The sequence below is a fragment of the Phacochoerus africanus genome, chromosome X (assembly GCF_016906955.1).
Source record: "Phacochoerus africanus isolate WHEZ1 chromosome X, ROS_Pafr_v1, whole genome shotgun sequence".
In the NCBI taxonomy this organism is placed as follows: Eukaryota; Metazoa; Chordata; class Mammalia; order Artiodactyla; family Suidae; genus Phacochoerus; species Phacochoerus africanus.
The window spans coordinates 88,773,476-88,791,521 of NC_062560.1; positions in this window are offsets into that span (position 1 = coordinate 88,773,476).

Below are 18,046 nucleotides of genomic sequence, written 5' to 3' on the forward strand. Positions count from 1 at the left end.
ATTGCGGGGTCATATGGAAGTTCTATGTATAGATGTCTAAGGTATCTCCAAACTGTTCTCCATAGTGGCTGTACCAGTTTACATGCCCACCAACAGTGCAGGAGGGTTCCCTTTTCTCCACACCCCCTCCAGCACTTGTTATTTGTGGAGTTCTTAATGATGACCACTCTGACTGGTGTGAGGTGGTATCTCATGGTAGTTTTGATTTGCATTTCTCTTATAATCAGCGATGTTGAGCATTTTTTCATGTGTTTGCTGGCCATCTGTATATCTTCCTTGGAGAACAGTCTATTCAGGTCTTTTGCCCATTTTTCTGTTGATTGATTGGCTTTTTTGCTGTTGGGTTGTATAAGTTGTTTATATATTCTAGAGATTAAGCCCTTGTCCGTTGCATCATTTGAAACTATTTTCTCCCATTCTGTAAGTTGTCTTTTTGTTTTCTTTTTGGTTTCCAGTTAGCTCTATTTTTATTAGATGACTTGAGCTCACATGTAGACCAACTTATAAAAAAAAGGGAAATGTGACCTTTGCAATCAAAGCTCTCTTCCATGCCCCCAAATGCACTGGATATGAATTTGTTGAAATCTTATATGATTGAAAATGTGAAATCAGCCCACATTAACAGCAAAAAAAGGTGCAAACATAAACATAAGCATTCTCCCATTTGCAGATAATATTATCACAAACTAGGAGTGATCTTAGTAAACAAATGTCTCTGCCAATTATTTCTAGAAAGAAAGGCTACATATCAATTTTCCTAGAAACAAATTTGTCATTTTCACTAGATGTTTCCAACTTCTTGTTGATGAATAGTGTAAATAATTCCATAAAGCAAGTACTTCAGGATATACCCTGCAGTTAGCATATCTGGGAAAACACACAAGTAAATTACATTTTTTTTTGGTCTTTTTTTTTTTTTGCTATTTCTTGGGCCGCTCCTGCATTATATGGAGGTTCCAAGGCTAGGGGTCGAATCGGAGCTGTAGCCACAGGACCATGCCAGAGCCACAGCAAAGCAGAATCCGAGCCGCGTCTGCAACCTACACCACAGCTCATGGCAATGCCCCATCATTAACCCACTGAGCAAGGGCAGGGATCAAACCCGCAACCTCATGGTTCCTAGTCGGATTCGTTAACCACTGCGCCACGACAGGAACTCCAGTAAATTACATTTTTTAAAGCCAGGTGGTTTATGGGTGCTTACTTTGTGTGTGTGTGTGTGTGTGTGTGTGTGTGTGTGTGTGTGAATTTTTTCCTTTGCTTTTAGTAGCTAAGGTGGTTACAGCCACTTTCAAATATTTCCAGATTAAAATTTTTTTAAATGCCATGCCTTATGATATGGGATTTTCATGGCCTATTCATCTCAGTGTCAAAGAAGACCCAAAATAACTGAAAAGAGTCTTGGCCCAGTCCTCAGACAGCCACACTTCCAGCAATAACAAGTACACTTTACTGAGCCCACTACAAAGTACTTTTGACATCTTATCAAATTTAATCCTCACCACAATCCTACGAGGCAGGAGCAGCTAGTGTCTCTCAGCTCCAGATTGGAGCAACACACCATTATTGGTAACATCAGTTTGAATCTGAGGATGGCAAGTCTACCCCAGTTCAGCTGATGGCTGAGGCTGCAGAGCTGAGCTGCATCTAGGTGATTGTCAGGGAGCAAAACCATAGTCATAACTGCTCAGTCCCTATCAGAATCTCCACTGATAGAAGCAGTAGTTATGAAGGATAACCTGAAGCGGGTGTAGTCCATCCATTCCCTAGTCATCTCCACCATAGTTTTGATTGTGCAGCCTTAGCGTAAAACATGTTGGAACCCACACAAGTCCATCTTTCCTCTGTCCCATGACCTTGCTGCTCCAAGTGTGATCTGAGGACAAGCAATATCAGGATCACCTGGGAGCTAATAAGAAACGCAGAACCTCAGGCCCTGCCCTAGAAATACTGAATCAGACACTGCAATTTAACAAGGTCCTAGGATGATGCATATACTTACTAATCTGAGATTTTTCTGGATGTAATTATATAAAAATGTATTAGAGTGTATAATGTACTTATGTTAAAAATGTTAATGTGATATCCATGTACTCCTCTACTCACATTTTATATGTATTATAAAGCATGCAAAACAGAACATTTAAAAGTATGAGATAAATCTGAAATAATATTTTAAAATCAAATCTTCTGGAGTTCCCATCATGGCTCAGTGGTTACTGAACCCAACTAGGGTCCATGAGGATTCGGGATCCCCTCCCTCAGAGGGTCGGGGATCCAGCGTTGCCGTGAGCTGTAGTGTAGGTTGCAGATGCGACTTGGCTCTGGCATTGCTGTGGCTGTGGTGTAGGCCTACAGCTACAGCTCCAGTTGGACCCCTAGCCTGAGAACCTGCATATGCCATAGGTGCAGCCCTAAAAAGCAAAAATATATCTATGTATATGTATTTTTTATTTTATTATATATGTCAATTTATCTCATTCAAACATACTGTTATAAATATAGTAGTGAGAACAACGTGATTGAATATGCCTCATTAATTTTGAAGTGATGGTTTAACATTTTGGAATATGGAGTTCAGTTTAAACTAATGCTTGGCTCCAATTGATGTCATGGCTGGAAACAATATCTCACAAAGATTCATAGGTCTAAATGGCTGCAGTCTGACATTAGCTGTGCTCAGTAAATCATGTTATTAACTTTTCAGTCTCACTCTGTAGTTATGCAAAAGTTTTTATTGGAGTTCCCTTTGTGGCCCAGTGGTTAATGAACCTGACTAGTATCCATGAGAAAACAGGATCGATCCCTGGCCTCGCTCAGTGGGTTAAGGATCTGGCATTGTCATGAGCTGTGGTGTAGGTTGCAGATGCGGCTCGGATCTGGAGTTGCTGTGGCTCTGGTGTAGCCTGGCAGCAACAGCTCCAATTAGACCCCTAGTCTGGGAACATCCATATGCCATAGGTGCAGCCCTCAAAAGACAAAAGACAAAAAAAAAAATTGGCTATTAAATTTTCACCCTCCCTGACATCAATCAATAGCTCTTTTGCACATTAAAATCTTTTTACAAACAAATTCAAGCTATTGGAGTACAATGTTTTAGGCAAGTTTGCAATGTCCTGTTAACATCTTTTCTTACATGTGGGCGACACACTTAGTTCTCAGCAATAAAATTACAAGGTGATGAAAATACCTTCACATATCTGTTACCAAAATGCTCCCTCTATGGCATATTCCTTTGAAAAACACTTCCTTTCTCACTCACTTCCATATGCAGGTGTGACATGTAGATTCCACATGCAGGTTCAGCATATGGAGGTTCCCAGGTTAGGGGTTGAACCTGCCAGCCAGCCTATGCCACAGCCACAGCAATGCCAGATCCAAGCCGCATCTGCGAACTTTGTGCTAGATCCTTAACCCACTGAGCAAGGCCAAGGATTGAACCTGCATCTTCTTGGATACTATGTCCAGTTCTTTACCTGCTGAGCCACAACAGGAACTCCTCACTCATTGTTTAAAAAGCATCTTTCCTTGACAGATAGGCTGAGTGATGACACCAGAGGCAATCTTCATATCAGATATTAATAAAACAGTTTTCTTTTTTAAGATTAAACTTTAATATAAATACTAGTTCTAATGGATCATGTTGCAGTCTCACAGGATACACACATCTCACACTAGAGACTATACTGTGTAGCAGCTTTTCAAAACCATTTTGAGTATGAAAACCTCTTTCTAAGGTAAAAACTTTGCTCAGGTCTCCACCATGATAGTGGCTGTATTTTTACTATCAATTGGTTGAGAAAACATTTAAAATTTACTATTATTTTAGTAGCACTCTTTTTTTTAATGTGAAGAATTTCCCTACTCCTTTTTTAAAAAATTGAAGTATAGTTGATTTACAGGGTTGTGTTAGTTTCAGGTGTACAGCAAAATGATTCAGTATGTGTGTATATTCAGTGTATACACATATTCTTTCTCAAATTATTTTCCATTATAGGTTATTACAAGATATTTAATATAGTTCCCTGTGCTATACAGTAGATCCTTGTTGGTTATCTATTTTATGTATACCTGTTAATCCCAAACTCCTAATTTATCCCTTCCTCCACTCTTTCTCCTTTGGGAACCATTAAGTTTTCTAAGTCTGTGAGTCTGCTTCTATTTTTGTAAATAAGTCCATTTGTGTCATTTAAAAATTAGATTCCACATATAAGTGATATCATGTGATATTTGTCTTTCTCCACCTGACTGACTTCACTTAGTATGAGAATCTCTAGGTCTGTCCATGTTGCTGCAAATGGCATTATTTCATTCTTTTAATGGCTGAGTAATATTCCATTTGTATATATGTACCAGATCTCATTTATCCATTCCTCTGTTGATGGACATTTAGGTTGTTTCCATGTCATGGCAATTGTAAATAGTGCTGCAATGAACATTTTAGTGCATGTATCTTTTTGAATTAGAGTTTTTGTCTCTTCTGGATGTATACCCAGGAGTGGGATTGCTGGATCATATGGACAAAGGAGCAAAGCCTTGGAAATTGTTCTACTCTAGAGTTCAAAATCTCTTCATGATTTAAGCCAGACCAAAAGGTGACAACCTACTTGAATTATTTCATATTGTCCTCCACAGAATTATTTTTGGTGAATTTCTCTGCTTTGTGATGTCACACACACACACACACACACACACACACACACACGAGTCTTTTTAGGGCGGCATCCATGGCATATGGAGGTTCCCAGGCTAGGGCCAAATCAGAGCTGTAGCTGCCAGCCTATGCCACAGACACATCAACACCAGATCCGGGCTGCTCTGTGACCTACACCACATCTCACGACAACACCAAATCTTTAACCTACTGAGCAAAGCCAGGGATTAAACCTGTGTCCTCATGGATGCTACTCAGATTCGTTTCTGCTGAGCCACGACGGGAATTCTGTCAGTGATGTATATTAAGGGGTATTTTTATTTTATTTTTTGGCCACACACACGCAGCATATGGAAGTTCCTGTGCCAGGGATCAAATCTGAGCTGCAGTTGTGACCTACACCACAGCTGTGACAATGCTGGATCTTTAATGTACTGTGTCACAATAGGAACTCATAAGGGGCATTTTTAAGAAGCAGTCCTATGCAACAGCGATAATGTTTACTATTGGCATGTTTTTGTGGGTGTCATTCATTAGACTATATTTATCCAGAAGGCTACAGTGAAGACATTTCTCTGCAATTTCCACATCAAAAACAGTTGAATTAGGAGCTCCCTGGTGGCCTAGTGGTTAAAGTATCTGACATTGTCGCTGCTGTGACTTGGGTCGCTGCTGTGACACGGATTCAATCCCTGGCCCCAGAACTTTTGCATGTCATGGGTGTGGTCAAAGAAAAAAGTTGTGCTTTATTTAAGTGATGGAGTAATGCACTCAGTACGATTACTGATCTTGTTGTGTTTTGAATGTTTTTCTGGAGCACATTCAAGCACATTACTAATTTAATCCAGTTCTGAGTTGTTGAAACCGTTCCAATATAACCTCTAGCTTTATTGGGTTCTTTGTCTTTTCCCCTTCTTATCTGCAGAGGTGCAGAGGGTGGTCAGGATTGAAAGACCAAGAAAGAAAACAGTTCCAGGTCTGTTGTTTCCCCTAGCCTTCACTTAAAACTCCAGAATTTAGAAACCTTTAAAAAACTGGGCTTAGATGTGGTTTTGGAGTGAGTTAATACATGGATTAGAATATGGTGAATTAGCATCTCTCAACCAGACCTGTGCAGATTTGACACTCCAACCCTAATAGGAACTCCAGGCTGTTTGTCATTCTTAATACATCATCCCAGAAGTTACTCTGTCTGGCAAACGCTTCTAGAAATAGATATAAATTTGAATTAAAATTGCTCTGTGCCCAAAGCTTCTACTTTCACAGGTTAGGGAGGCTTTTGTAGTGTTCTTTACCTTCCTTCCCATACTGAAAGCCTCTGGGAGCTAATTCCCAGGGCTGTTCTCCACATACTGAGGTTCTACAGTTATTTCAAGGAGTATACAAAAAAGATACAAAAAGATTTTAATACAATTCAATTTTTAAAGGCATATGCCATACATTTTTCGGAAAAGATGATGAGATAAACTAAAATAAAAGAAGCAATAATTTTCGGTTCTAAAATATCTGGGAATTATTTCTTTCAAACAGGATTACCAAAAGAGTGGATCTGTTGGTGTTTCCACTGTGGTGCAGTGGGTAAGGATCTGGCGTTGTTTCTGTGGTGGTGTGGGTTTGATCCCCAGCGCTACTCATTGGGTTAAGGATCTGACATTGCTGCAGCTGTGGCATAGGTCACAGCTGTGTCTTGGATTTGATCCCTGGCCCCAGGGAACTTCCATATGTCTATGTTGCAGTTGTGGCCAAAAAAAAAGAAAAAACAGAGTGGATCTATTGTAGGCTCTGTCTCTTTCCCTCCACCTCTTCCTTTCTGAGCTTGCAGTTGGGTACAATAATGTCCTCAGGAGTGGATTTTGCTGTGACACCTCTATGTTGATACTCATGGCCCCTCCTCCGTAATGTTCTTGCACCCCATTCTCCCAGCCTGAGTACTCCCTTTACACACCATATATATAGTAGGGTTGTCCCCATTTTGGATCACTGCAACAGTCACTTATAACTCTAGGCCCCTCCTAAGAGCGTGGCTCAGAGTTGCCCTTACAAGTTGGTCCACTGCCTTCTCAGGTACCCTGTTACTGTTAAATGGTGACTGGCCTTGTAATGGCCACTGGCAAATCCGACTGAACTTCTCTTGAAGACATGTTTACTATTCTTTGCATTCTGGTTACCCTACTGGAGTATAAATTACCTGTTTCGCCAGAGAATCCTGAAATATGAATAACAACCTGGGAATACAATAACAACAAACACATATAACTTCTTCTGTGTGCTGGCATAATTTTTAGTGCTTTGCAGATATTAACTCATGCAAGCTTCATAACAACCCAGAGGTCAGTACTATTACTATCATCATTCTTATTTTATGGATGAAGAAACTAAGGCACAGATATTGGTTAAGTACATTGCCCAAATTACAAGCTGATAAATGATGGAACTAAGACTTTTTAAGCTACTTTATTGAGGATTGATTGACATATAAACCGCAGTAGATACTTAATATCTTACAACTTTATGTGCTCAGAAATAAGTATACGTTGTGAAATCATCATCACCATCAATTCCATAACCTTAGCTATCACCTCCAAAAGTTTCCTCTGCCTCCTTTGTTTTGCTTTGTTTTTCCTTTTGTGGTAAGATTACCTTCTTAGCAAAATTTTAAGTGTACAGCACAATGCTATTAATCATAGGCCCTATATTGTAAAGTCCATCTCCAAAACTTATTTATTTTGCATAACTGAAACTCTGTAGCCTTGACCAAGACCTCTCCACATCCCCATTCCCATCCTCCAGCTCCTGGCAAGATTTAAACCTAGGTAGTCAGATTCCAGAGTCTTTGCACTTAACCACTGCCCTATGGACTTCCCAGCATAGGGACATAGCCTATCACAGGGGAGCAGGGCTTTAACATTAAGAAAAACATTTTATATAGCAAAACTGAGCTGTTTGTCCTGGGAGATGGGAGGCATGTTGAGGACAAAATGATATTAGTGAGAAAAGAATGCTGAGGGCCAGAAAACGCTAATCAGAACTTGGAACATCCGATCCTCACCATGAGGAAAAACCTCACAGCATAAATGCCTCTGTGCAGAACAAGTTTAATCAAAAATACACAGCTAAAAATATGCACTATATAAAACACTAGCACCTAATTTAAGGGGATGCCAGAATGTTTAAAGACTATTAAACACCCTAGGGCGGGTGCCTGGGGTGTGAGAGTACAATGAGAGTAGGAATCCTGGAAGAAGGAAAAACAGAGAGAGAGGCCTTTCCCAGAAAGACAGTGAAAATTTACTAAGAGCTGGGGAGTATGATCAACTCAATTCTCAGCCACTTGAGGTTCAAATTAAACAAACAGTTGCTCTGCAATGGAATCCTTTGCTCTTGAGGATGCTCATAATTTTTCTCGTTGGATATACAGGGTGTCTGATACGTGTCAAGGGTAAGTAGGTTTAAAATCGAGGAGGTAGCCATGTAGGAATGTGCCTTAATGCAGACTTTGCTTTACTGGGAAACGACTAGGCTATTCTTTGCTTCATCTTTTTTTGTTTTGTTTCTTTGCAGTTAGATGTGAAAATAAACTCATACCCCAGGCTATCAGTTTGTGATGGATTCCTTTCTAACAGTGTTATGGAGATGTAATTCACAGACAAACAATTGACCCATTTAAAGTGTACAATTCATTGAGTTTCAGAGTGTTCACAGAGTTGTGCAACCATCATCACAATCAATTTTAGAACATTTGCATCACCCCCAAAAGAAACTCCATACCCATTAGCAGTCACTCCTCATTCTCTCACCCCCACCCTTCCAGCCCCAGGCAACCACTAATCTACTTTCCGTCTCTAAGAATTTGTCTATTCTTGGTAGTTCATATAAATAGTATCTTACAAAATACGGTCTTTTTTGATTGGCTTCTTTCTCTTAGCATAATATTTTTGAGGCTCATTCCCGTTGGAGCATATGTCAGTACTTTGTTCCTTTTTTTGCCAATAATATATCTTCCAATTGCTGAATAATAAATCCAATTACCAAATAATATATATTCCATTATATGGAGATACCACATTTTATCTATTCTTTAGTTCATGGACATTTGGTTTTTTTCCACATTTTGGCTATTATGAATAATGCTATGATAGACATTACTGTACAAATTTTTGTGAGAACAGATGTTTTCAAATACTAGGAGTAGAATAGCTGAGTCACGTGGTAATACTTCTTTTTTTTTTCCCACTGTACAGCAAGGAGATCAAGTTATCCTTACATGTATACATTACAATTACATTTTTCCCCCACCCTTTGTTCTGTTGCAACATGAGTATCTAGACAAAGTTCTCAATGCTATTCAGCAGGATCTCCTTGTAAATCTATTCTAAGTTGTGTCTGATAAGCCCAAGCTCCCGATCCCTCCCACTCCCTCCCCCTCCCATCAGGCAGCCACAAGTCTCTTCTCCAAGTCCATGATTTTCTTTTCTGAGGAGATGTTCATTTGTGCTGGATATTAGATTCCAGTTATAATACCATATCATATGGTATTTGTCTTTGTCTTTCTGGCTCATTTCACTCAGGATGAGATTCTCTAGTTCCATCCATGGTGCTGCAAATGGCATGATGTCATCCTTTTTTATGGCTGAGTAGTATTCCATTGTGTATATCTACCACCTCTTCGGAATCCAATCATCTGTCGATGGACATTTGGGTTGTTTCCATGTTCTGGCTATTGTGAATAGTGCTGCAATGAGCATGCGGGTACATGTGTCTCTTTTAAGTAGAGTTTTGTCCAGATATATGCCCAGGAGTGGGATTGCGGGGTCATATGGAAGTTCTATGTATAGATGTCTAAGGTATCTCCAAACTGTTCTCCATAGTGGCTGTACCAGTTTACATGCCCACCAACAGTGCAGGAGGGTTCCCTTTTCTCCACACCCCCTCCAGCACTTGTTATTTGTGGAGTTCTTAATGATGACCACTCTGACTGGTGTGAGGTGGTATCTCATGGTAGTTTTGATTTGCATTTCTCTTATAATCAGCGATGTATACTTCTTTTTTATTTTTCTTTTTAGGGCCGCACCTTTGGCACATGGAAGTATCTGGGCTAGAGGTCAAGTCAGAGCTGCAGCTGCTGGCCTATGCCATAGCCACAGGAATGCTGGATCCGAGTCACATCTTCAACCTACATTGCAGCTTTAGGCAACACTGGACACCTAACTGCTGTGTGAGGCCAGAGATCGAACCAACATCCTCATGGATACTAGTTGGGTTTTTGGAGTTCCCGTCATGGCTCAGTGGTTAACGAATCTGACTAGGAAACATGAGGTTGCGGGTTCGATCCCTGGCCTCGTTCAGTGGGTTAAGGATCTGGCGTTGCCATGAGCTGTGGTGTAGTTCGCAGATGCAGCTTGGACCCCGCGTTGCTGTGGCTGTGGTGTAGGCCGGCGGCTACAGTTCCAATTAGACCCCTAGCCTGGGAATCTCCATATGCTGTGGGTGTGGCCCTAGAAAAAGACAAAAAAAAAAAAGAAAGAAAGAAAAAACCCCAAAACAAAAAGCTAGTTGGGTTCTTAATCCACTGAGCAACAATGGGAAATTCTCATGTGGTACTTTTTGGAACTGCCAGATTGTTTTCCGCAGTAGCTGAAATTCTACATCTAAACAGTAATGTGTTATAGTTCTGATTTCTCCCCATCCTTGCCAAAACTTGTTATTATTTGACTTGTTGATTATAGCTATCTTAGTTTGTGTGAAGTGCTATCTCGTTACAGTTTGATTTGCATTTCCCTGGTAACTAATGAAGAACATGTCTTCATATGCTTATTATATATTATACTTATTGGTCTTTTGTATATCTTGGGAGAAATAGCTATTCAGATCCTTTGTCTATTTTTAAATTAGGTTATTTAGGGTAATTTATTTATTATGGAGTCTTGAGAGTACCTTATATGTTCTAGCTACAAATCCCTTGTCACATACATGACTTTCAAAGGTTTTCTCCCATTCTGAATTGCCTTTTCACTTTCTTGATAATCGTTTGGAAAACATCTTTTTGAAGAAGTCTAATTTTTCTTTTGTTCCTCTTGACTTTGTTATCATATCTAAAAATTCTTGCATAATTCAAGGTCACAGAGTTTTAACTATGTTTCCTCCAAAGAGCTTTATAGTTTTAACTCTTATGTTTAGGTCAATGATTCATTTTGAATTAATTTGTATATTGTGTGAAGCAGAGTTGCAACTCCATTCTTTTCTTTTTCTTTTTTTGTAGGGTTGCACCCAAGGCATTTGGAAGTTCCCAGGTTCGGGATCGAATCAGAGCTACAGCTGCTAGCCTACGCCACAGCCACAGCAACTCAGGACCCGAGCTGAGTCAGTGACCTACACCACAGCTCATGGTAATGCCAGATCCTTAACCCACTGATCTAGGCCAGGGATCGAACCTGCATCCTTATGGTTGCTAATAAGGTTCGTTAACCACTGAGCCATGAAGGGAACAACAACTCCATTCTTTTCTATGTGGATATCCAGTTGTTCCAGTGCCATTTGCTGAAAAGACCATTCTTTCCCCATTCCATTATCCTGCCACCTCTATTGAAAACCAGTTGACTGAACTGATCAAAAAATTCAGCAAAGGAGCAGGATATAAGATTAACATTCAGAAATCAGTTGCATTTCTGTATACTAACAATGAAATATTAGAAAAGGAATACAGAAATACAATACCTTTCAAAATTGCACCCCCAAAAAATCAAATACATGGGAATACACCTGACTAAGGGGGTAAAGGACTTATATGCTGAGAACTATAAAACATTAATCAAGGAAATTAAAGAAGATGTAAATAAATGGAAAGCTATTCCATGGTCCTGGGTTGGAAAAATCAATATTGTAAAAATGGCCATACTACCCAAAGCAATCTACAGATTCAATGCATTCCCTATCAAATTACCCATGACATTTTTCACAGAACTAGAACAAACAATCCAAACATTTATATGGAACCACGACAAACCCAGAATTGCCAAAGCAATTCTGAAGAACAAAAACCAAGCAGGAGGTATAATTCTCCCAGACTTCAGGCAATATTACAAAGCCACAGTCATCAAGACTGGTACCAAAACAGACAGACAGACCAATGTAACAGAATATAGAACTCAGAAATAAACTCAGATACCTTCAGTCAGTTAATCTTTGACAAAGGAGGCTAGACTGAAAAATGGGAAAAAGACAGTCTTTTCAGCAAGAATTGCTGCCGGGAAACCTGGACAGCTGCATGCACATAAATGAAACTAGAACACACCTTCACACCATGCACAAAAATAAACTCAAAATGGCTTAAAGACTTAAATATAAGACAAGACACCATCAAATTCCTGGAAGAAAACATAGGCAAAACATTCTCTCACATCAACCTTATGAACATTTTCTCAGGTCAGTCTCCCAAAGCAGCAGAAATAAAAGCAAAAATAAACCAATGGGACCTAATCGAACTGACAAGTTTTGCACAGCAAAGGAAACCAAAAAGACACCTTCCAGAATGGGAGAAAATAGTTTCAAATGATGCAACTGACAAGGGCCTAATCTCTAGGATATACAAACAACTTATACAACTCAACAGCAAAAAAGCCAACAACCCAATGGAAAAATGGGCAAAGGACATGAAGAGAGATTTTTCCAAGGAAGATATACAGATGGCCAACAAACACTTGAAACAATGCTCAACATCCCTGATTATTAGAGAAATGCAAATCAAAACTACCATGAGGTACCACCTCACACCAGTCAAAATGGCCGTCATTAGTAAATCCACAAATAACAAATGCTGGAGGGGGTGTAGAGAAAAGGGAAGACCCCCCACTGTTGGTGGGAATGTAAGCTGGTACAACCACTATGGAGAACAGTATGGAGGTATCTTAGAAAACTATACATAGAACTAGCATATGACCCGGCAATCCCACTTTTGGGCATATATCCAGACAAGACTCATATCCGGACAAAACTCTACATACAAAAGACACATGCACCCACATGTTCATTGCAGCACTCTTCACAATAGCCAAGACATGGAATCAACCCACATGTCCACTGCTAGATGATTGGATCAGGAAGTTGTGGTATATATACACAATGTAATACTACTCAGCCATAAAAAAGAACGAAATATTGCCATTTGCAGCAACATGGATGGAAGTAGACACTCTCATCCTGAGTGAAGTAAGTCAGAAAGAGAAAGACAAATACCATATGATATCACTTATATCTGGAATCTAATATATGGCACAAATGAACCTTTCTTCAGAAAAGAAAATTATGGACTTGGCGAAGAGACTTGTGGTTGCCAAGGTGGAAGGGGAGGGAGTGGGAGGGACTGGGAGCTTGAGGTAAATAGATGCAGAATTTTGCCTTTGGGATGGATTAGCAATGGGATCCTGCTGTGTAGCACTAGGAACTCTTTCTAATCAATTATGAAAGTGTGAGTCATCCAGCTTTGTTTTCTTTTTTCAAAAAAAATTTTTTAGCTGTTTTGCATCCTGTATATGTCCATATCAAATGTAGAACTAACCTGCCAATTTTTGCAAAGAAGTCAGCTTGGATTTTTCTGGGGATTTGTGTTTATTCTGTACATAAATTTGGGGAACATTACCATCTTAACAATATTAAGTCTTTCAATTCATAAACACAGGATACTTTTAATTTCTTTAGTGAGGTTTTGTATTTTTCAGTGTACAAGTTTTGCATTCACCTTTTCTTGTTGTTAAATTTATTCATGAGTATTTTATTCTTTTTGATGCTATTATAAATGAAAGTGTCTTATTTTCCTTTTGGGGTTGTCCATTGCTAGTACATGGAAACACAACTGATTTTTGTGTGTTGATCTTATAACTTGTGACTTTATTGGACTTTATTAATTCTCACAGTTTTGGAGGGTTCTTTAAAATTTTAAATATATAATACGATGTCATCTGTAAATAGAGATGATCTTAATACTTTCTTTACAGTGTGAAAGATGTTTGTTTCTTATTCTTGCCTAATTGCCCTGGTAAGAACTTCCATTACCATAATGAATAAAAGTGAAGAGAGTGGAACCTTGTCTTCTTACTGATCATAGGGGGTAAGTATTCAGTCTTCTCCCTTTAGGTATGATGTTAGCTGTAGATTTTTCACAGATGCCCCTTCAAGTTAGGAAGTTCCCTGGTATTGTGAGTTTATTGAATGTGTGTGTGTGTGTGTGTTTAATCAAAAAAGGGTATTCAATTTTGTCATCTATTAAGGTGATCATGTGTTTTTTTAAACTTTATTCTATTAGTGTAGTGTATTACAATGATTGCTTTTTGTATGTTGAACCAGCCTGACATTCCTGGGATAAATCCCACTTGGTCATGGCATATAATCATTTTTTATATGTTGCCTGACTCTGTTTGCTGGTATTTTGTTGGGGATGTTTTCACTTATAAGGATTATGGATTTGTATTTCTTTTCTCATGATGTCTTTATCTGACTTTGGTATCAGAGTAATAACAGTGGCCTCATAGAATGAGTTGGGAAGTGTCCCTTCCTTCTCTATTTTGGGAAGAATTTGTGAAGGATTGATGTTAATCCTTTTTTAAGGTTTAGTGGAATTCTTTTTTTTTTTTTTTTTTGTCTTTGTGTTTTTTCTAGGGCTGCACCTGCGGCATATGGAGGTTCCCAGGCTAGGGGTCTAATCGGAGCTGTAGCCACCGGCCTACGCCAGAGCCACAGCAATGCCAGATCCGAGCCGCATCTGTGACCTACACCACAGCTCATGGCAATGCTGGATCCTTAACCCACTGAGCGAGGCCAGGGGTTGAACCTGCAACCTCATGGTTCCTAGTCAGATTCGTTAACCACTGCACCACGACAGGAACTCCTTTAGTGGAATTCTTTAGTGCAGCCCATAGGCTTTTCTTTGTAGGAAGTTTTTGATTATGAATTCAATCACTTTACTTTTTATAGATCTATTCAGATTTTCTATTTCTTCTTGAGTCGGTTTTAGTAGTGTGTGTCTTTCTAGAAATGTATTCTTCACATCTAAGCTATTGACCTAGAATTGTTCATGGTTTCCTCTATAATCTTTAAAGAACTTCTATAAGATTATCTTTGACTCCTGATTTTAATTAATTATCTTTGCTTTTTTATTCTTGGGCAGTCTATCCAAAGTTTGGTCAGCTTTTTTGATCTTTTCAAAGAACTAACTTTTGGTTTCATTGATTTTGTTGTATTTCTAGTCTCTATTTCATTTATTCACACTCTAATTTTGGTTGTTTCCTTCTTTCTGCTTGCATTGTTTTTAATTTACCCCTCTTTTTCCAGTTTTTTCTTTTTTGGTCTTTTTAGGGCCGCACCAATGGCATTTGGAGGTTCCCAGGCTAGGGGTCCAATTGTAGCAACAGCTGCCGGCCTACACCACAGCTACAGCAACACCAGATCTGAGCCATGTCTGCTACCTACACCACAGCTCACAGCAACACCGGATCCTTAACCCACCAAGGCCAAGGATCGAACCCTCATCCTCGTGGATACTAGTTGGGTTTGTTAACCACTGAGCCATGACAGGAACTCCTCTTTTTCTAGTTTCTTAAGGTGAAAGTTAAGCTATTATTTGAGATCTTTTTTTTAATATAGGTGTTAACAGACATTTATTTCCTTCTAAGTATGGCTTCTCCTGCATCTAAGTTTAAAGCATGTTGTACTTTCACTTTCACTCACCTTGAAGTATTTTCTAGTTTTCCCAGGATTTCTTCTTTTATCTATTGGTTATTTAGGTAAGTATTTCCACACATTTGTGAATTTCCCCAATTTCTTTCTGCTGTTGATTTCTAATTTAATTCTGCTGTCATCAGAGAACATTCTTTGTATAATATTACTCCTTTTAAATTTATTGAGACGTATGCAATTGTGTGACATGTGATCTATCCAGAAGAATGTTCCTTGTACACTGGGGAAGAATATGTAGTCTGCTGTTTGGGATGGTGTTTTCTATAGATGCTTGTTAGGTCTACTTGATCTACAGCATTGTTCCAGCTTTCTATTTCCTTATTGATCATCTGTCTAGTTTTCTGCTGTTGAAAGTCAGGTAGTGAATAATCCTGTGATTATTGTTAAATGGGTTAATTATTAAATTGATTTGTTCCTTCATTTCTGTCTGTTTTTTGCATCATGTATTTTGGGGCTCTGTTATTAGATGCATATATAGGATAGATTCTTGACAGTTGCTCCCATCTATACCAAAGTGATAAGAGAATATATATAGATTTCAAGAAGAAATTTAACCAGGTCTCCTCAAGGTAGCCTGCAGATGAGATGAAAAACATATTGATTATTGGATGATATAGTTAGGTGAGTTTGTAATACGCTGAAAGATTGTACCATAAAAGGGCTAATTAGCCAGTTTATGTCAATATGACAGGCTCTGTCCTTCAGTATATCCTGTTCAAAATTTTAATCAATGACTAAGGTAAAAAAATAAATAAAAGGATTGCCTATTACATTTGCAGAGGACAAGAGTTGAGAGTGATAGCAAATAAAGTGACTGCTACAATTAGGAAAAGAAATCATCTTTAAAAATTGGGACCATGGTCTGACTCTAACAAGATATGATTTAGCAAGGGTAAATGTCTTCCCACAGCACTAAGTGTCATGCATTAAATATAGTAATAGCTGAATCTCCTCCTAGCCTTATCTCCTCCAGTGAATTTCATTAGTACAGGAGAGGGGTACAAGGTTGAGCAGTGCCACATGAGAAAACCACCTGGGAGGTATAATTAATACTATTTGAGTATAATTCCTGTTGTGGCACAATGGGATCGGTGGTGTATCTGCAGCACCAGGATGCAGGTTCCATCCCCAGCCTGGCATAGTGGGTTAAAGGATTCCGCATTGTGGTAGCTGCAGCGTAGGTTGTTATTGTAGCAGGATCTGATCCCTCGCCTGGAAACTCCATGTGCTGTGGAGTGGACAAAAAGAAATAAAAATTACTCTGCAAGGAAGGAGAAAGGAAAGAAAAGAAGGGAGGAAGGGACAGAGAAAGGGGAGAAAGATTGGTGCAGCTACAAAGAAAGGTAGTCTAATTTTAGGTTGAATTAGCAGGAGTTGAATATCTCAAGAAAACCCCACAGCAATGAAGTTTCTGGGGGAGAAATAGTTGGAAGGTGGAGGACTCTTTGCCACCCAAAGCTTGCCCTACCTTCCCTCTGTGTGCCGGGACAGAGTCTGTCACTAGATCCTGTGCTGCTGAGGAAAGCAGCTGATGGTGAAAATTTACTCTGTGGTGCACTAAACACACCAAAGAAGGACACATGTTAAGGGAGAAAGTAATAAATTAGAGTTTGCTTGAGGTCAGTGCTCAGAAACTGAAGAATCATCTTAGATTCTGTCTTCACGATCACAGCTAGTCCTGTCCAATCTGCCTTCTCCCCTAAAACCTGATGATTGCAGGGAGCCTCTCCTTTGCTCTTCCTACCTCTATTCTAGGCATCCCATCCACCTCCTTACAGGAGTCAGAGGACTCTTGTAAAAACGGCAGTTCTGATCTCCAGTAACTTTTCTGTTCAAAACTCTACTGAAAATCTGCACTGTTGGTGCATCCAGTACTGCCTTCCTCCTCCTCCTCCTCCTCCTCCACCAGCGCCACCACCGCCTCCTTCTCTCCTGGACTGCTGTCACCATGCCCTCATCCTTCCCATTATAAGATGCAGCCCTTCTCTGCCTCTCCCTCTGTCAAGGGACTCTCCTCTGAAAGAATAACATTTCCTGAGCTTCCTTCATTGAATTATTCATCTTTGCTGCCTGGGCATGACAAACCTTCTCATTAACAGCCCTGAGTCGGGGTGACCCACCCCGCCCCAGCCCACACAGCTAGCCCCAGAGAAAGCCAGAAAGCCAGGGCAGGTGAGGGAGGGATGATGCAGTGCGAGGTTCCCCCAAAGGGCCCAGGAGATGGGAGACGAGTCCCTGAGACCCGGGGACTCGGGTGGGTGATGGGACTCGGGCAGGCTCTTCACCGCGGGCTGACCTGCATGCTGCTCTAAAGCTTTGGACAAACACGGGAGGCCTGGTCCGGTCAAGCTTCTCAGCCTTAGAGCCTCCAAGTGCTGAGCAGTCAAGGAATTAGAGTCATGGAATTGAGAGGAGCTCAGCCTCTGTCTCTGCCATCAGCACTCTGCCCAGCTGGGTAAAGTAGGACAACCTACGCACCCCCATTTTACCTGGAGGGACAGAGCTATTGGTGGGGGAGCCCGACTGGGGAGAGGAGACCTCATTTCAGGTCCCCGTTCTGCCATCAGCTGGCTGTGTGACCCTGGGCACTCCGCTTGGCTTCTCTGGGCCTGAGTTTTCACTTGTGCAAGGGAGGCAGCATACATGGTGCAGAGGTTCAAGGCG